This window comes from Saimiri boliviensis, chromosome 3 (genome assembly GCF_048565385.1).
Source record: "Saimiri boliviensis isolate mSaiBol1 chromosome 3, mSaiBol1.pri, whole genome shotgun sequence".
In the NCBI taxonomy this organism is placed as follows: domain Eukaryota; kingdom Metazoa; phylum Chordata; class Mammalia; order Primates; family Cebidae; genus Saimiri; species Saimiri boliviensis.
This window is the reverse complement of record NC_133451.1, coordinates 68,224,473-68,228,925: the sequence shown is the minus strand read 5'-3', so window position 1 is coordinate 68,228,925 and position 4,453 is coordinate 68,224,473. Positions and strand designations below refer to the sequence as shown.

The window sequence follows — 4,453 nt, the reverse complement described above, 5'->3', positions numbered from 1 at the left end:
TATCCTTTGCTCACGTAGTTGTACTAGTAAACCGAATAGAGATTCCAACAGCATTTGGCTGGTGCAGCTGTGGCACCACTGTGCTAGTTATTGTGACACTTTCTGCATATATCAAGCATTTTGAGAACAGCTCTACCACATCTTTGGAAACTCCAAATGCATTAGAGTCTGGAGTATCCTTTCCTTGGAGACAAGAAAAGGAGGCAAGGAAGTATTCTTTCCACTAAAGTGAGAATAAATAATAATGACTGTCTAAGGTCAATGTGGAGGGCTATCTCAAAGTAACCAATTTTCTTTGCTTGGTGATTTCCTGTTTAGCTGCTAAACAGGAAAATCCAAAGACATTAATACAAGTATTTCGTTTTACCTCAGACTTTGCCTCATTGTGAGCTAGTGAGCCGGTACAGGGGCTCACATAAAGTGTTTGGCTGCTTCCAGAGAACCCAAAACCTACTTCAGAAAAAGATCAGCAGTGAGACCAATGTGTAAAGAGAATTTCAGGAAAACATAAAGCAAAACAGGTTAGTGGCTCTAAACCCCGGGTCCAATAAATGGCATCTGTTCCTCCATTGTCTTTGTGCTTGATGTGATTGATAACATTTTTTTTTTGTTTATATGATAGGCCCAATCTTCCTAGTTGCCTAAGGGAAAACAAATGGCTAAGAGTGGATTACTCTTCTTCCCCTCTAGGTCCTGTTCAGTTTGCTGTGTTCTAGACTGCCATCTGCTGGTCAAGAAGGATCAATCACACTGGCCTTGCAATGAAGAACTCTATAAAAAGTGAACGCTTGGCCATTTTGTGTTCAGCTCTTTCCAGTAAATACTCTACAGCATGATTATTTATTTTTCCTTTTCTCATATTCATAAATCAGAGTGGCTGTCCGAACTTAACCACCCTTATCAAAAATCTTTAAAAATATTTAAAATGCTTTGACCCAGTGCTTCCACTTTTATAATCTCTAAGAAACATATACAGACAGATTTATGTATCAGCATGTTTCTCAAAGTGTTATTTATAACAGCAAATTTGGAACTACCACAAATGTTCAAAAATAGGAATTGTTAAAATTGGAGTGTTCTATACCACTATTCACTTACGCTTTAGAAGAACATTTAATGACATGGGAAAATATTTATAATATATTATGAAGTGAACAAAAACAGTTAAAAAGCAAGTAAAACTTCACAATCTCCATTTTGCCTTTCTCTATATTTCCTCCTTTCAAAGGCACAAACTATAATATTTTTGGAAGCAGAAAGAAACGCCACCATAAATATTTTATATTTGTGGTTACCTGCATAGTAGAATATTAGTACCAACTTTTTTTCAAAGTAACACATCTTTTAAGACATCTATCCTAGAATTTTATTTAAAAAATACTCCTATAGAATATTGGTGCAAAAGATCATGAACAATTGCTTCGGTGTTCTTAGGATCAGCAATAATCCAGGAAGCTGGATCATGCAGCTACCACTTCAGGTTTGCTAATGAGTGTTGTGGCTGAGACAAAAAGCATGTTATTTGTTGCATGACCCTAGAGTCATTAATTTGTTCTAAGCCTCATATTTTGCTTCCAAGAGTTGTTGGTGGGGATGTGAAAGAGGATGCAATTCAAATCACTGTGCAGGATGCACAGTAACCAGAGCTCTATTTTATAATTGGACACAGTCCATTTCTTAAAGTATTTTCAAGACATAGCTTTGAGATTTTTCTTTCTACAATGAAAAGGTACACAAAGATTGCTTTGCTTGCTTCACTGGGTAATTAGCCCACGAAGAGAAGACTGAAGGCTATCTCAAAGGTTTATTTAAATGGAGCTAGGAGCAGCTGCCCTTGGGTCCCAAGAGCAGCTGTGTGGCAAGCCAAACCTAGCTAGAAGGTGTTCCTCCTACAGAGCTTTCTGTTTCACATTTGTTAACTTAATACATTTGGACACGATTTCCATATACATGGTTAACATGTCACTTCTGTCTACCCTAAGGGTACCAGGTGGTAGCTCCAAGAAGAGGAAATCATTTTCGGAGCTCCCTGCTGGCTCAGTCAATACTTTTTAGTTCTCCTAATTAGATGGTTAACCTTTATTTTTATTTTTATTTTTTTTCCATTTAGCCATTTGGTCAACAAAACTGTAATGTCTGTTATAGAGTAGTTTATGATTTTCACACTTAAAGGCATTAACAGCATTACTATTAGATTGACAAACAGAGGGTCAACTAATTCTCCAGCTTTAGCTGGAAATATATCTCCATAGAGATCTTCCACTGAATTAATTCTGCTAAATTCTTAGGTCAAACATTGTTAATGTTTCTGCTTAGTCATTTTCAAAGAAATAGAAATGAAATCTGACTGGTATACATAACCTGTGTGTGCTTCTTAAATAAATGTGTAAATATAAATGGACTCAAACATTAATCAGACTATTAGCCTATTTAAAAAATAAATTTACATAGCACACTATATTAAAGTGAGTATTACAAACTTTATAGAGAAGTTCTTTCTCTTTGGCATGCTTCATTGGGCATGTTTCAGGAATTCAGTAAGTCCTCAAAGGCTGTTTTTCTGTATTGTTGCTACTTTATTTTATCTAAGTAAAACATACTCTCCAACTAACATGCACTGGAGATATGATTCAATGCACAAATACTGCTTTACACACAGCTTTGGGGGACTATATGACCAGTTCTGCGGTCGTCATAAAGGTCTTTAAGATGTGGTAGGTGAAGTATATCAATGTCAGAGTTACAGAAAATCAGGGACAGGAGAATTTGCTTTTTGAATTTAGACCCTTGTTAAGCCTTACCTGTTTTGACTTTAAATACAGTTTCAACCTTTAAGAAATTGCTTCCGCTATCCTTTCTGGCTAATGCACTACTTGGCTACTTTCTGAGATTTACCATTCATCAAAATTTTAAGAAAATAATTTCCTTTTATTTTGGATCAAGAAGCCTATGCAGAAAAAAAAAAAAAACTTTCCGTGTTTTGAGCCTAAATTATTAATCTAGAACTTTAGATATTAGTAGTCCATAAATTGGAAATAACAAATAAGCTAGATGAAATGGATTTATTCTCAGGTTTTATAAATTGAGGAACAAAGTGGGCAAAAGTACATAGACTCATAAGATATGTTAACATAATAATAGTTCCAGTATATTGGATCCCACTGCAGATTATTTTCTGCATTGAACAGCTATTTATATACATAAATATCATTTAAAATATTCCCTTGCCCCAACCTCTCCTTAACTAGCTAACAGTGCTATCCAATAGAACTTTCTGTGATGATAGAAAAATTTTATATCTAGGTACATATGGCCATTGAGGACTTAAAATTTGACTACTGCAACTGAGAGACTGAATGTTTAGTTTTATTTAATTGTAATCAATTGCCACTTAAATAGCCACATATAGCTCATGGTTACTATATCTGATAGCACAGCTTTAATGCATTAACTGGCTTTATTATCTTCAGAGTACTAGGCACGAACTGGGATTACCTTTTTAGTTTCCTTTTTAATTTTCTGTCTTCTCCTAGCTAGGCTGTAAACTCCCAGAAGGGCCTGGTCTTTTTCGCATCTATATTATTATAATCTATGACAGAGCTTGATGTGTAATGGATGCGTTATTTATTTAAAATGTGCATGTGTCTTATTATTATGTATATGTTATAGATGGAGAGGAACGAAGAGGGAACACATTTTAAAAGATGACAGGGATTTGAACCCAAGATTATTTGACTCAAGCTCCAAATCCTTCCATTCTACTAGTTGGCCATAACTACATGCATGACTACACTTCAGACTCTTGATAACCAAGCCCCAATAATGGAAACTGTTTTGGTGGGGTTAACACCTAAAGCTGACTAGGAGGTCCCTGATCCACCTTGGTTGCTAGGATTCTGGGCAGGAATCTTTCAAAAAATTGAGTTAAGGCATTCTCCCAGAAGTTTGAATTACTTATATTACTGTCAAGGACTGATACTTTAACCTAGAATTTTCCAGATTGTTCATAATACTTAAGAATTCTAGTGCTGTTTCAGGCATGGTGGCACATGCCTCGAGTCCCAGCTACCTGGGAGGCTGAGGTGGGAGGATTGCTTGAGCCCAGGAGTTCAAGGTTACAGTGAGCTATGATCATGCCACTGCACTCTAGCCTGGGAGACAGAGACTCTGTATCTACTTTTTTTTTTTTTTTTTTTTTAAAGAATTTTAATGCTTCTTAAAATGTAATGAATTGCTCTGCTAGGAAGAGAGAAGTTCTGAAAATGTTTCTCCTAAAATGTATTTACACCGTGTTTGTAAAATCAAATTACATACATTTTCTTGGCTGTTCTTGTTATATTGAGATAATCTGCTTAAAAAAAAAAAAGCGAGCCAAAAGTTTTAGAATGCTACATGTATAAACCCCCTAGGTTTGATTTATGCACTGATGCAGAGTGAAGACTTACAAATGCCT

General features: G+C 35.6%; 1 long non-coding RNA gene across 1 annotated transcript; it reads left to right on the top strand.

Annotated features, from left to right (window-relative positions):
* The first annotated feature begins 279 nt into the window (after positions 1-279).
* On the top strand, positions 280-4,222 carry LOC141584005 (uncharacterized). Its single transcript, XR_012516847.1, has 2 exons — positions 280-521; positions 691-4,222. It is a non-coding gene; the product is annotated as an uncharacterized LOC141584005 (long non-coding RNA).
* The last annotated feature ends 231 nt before the right edge of the window (positions 4,223-4,453 follow it).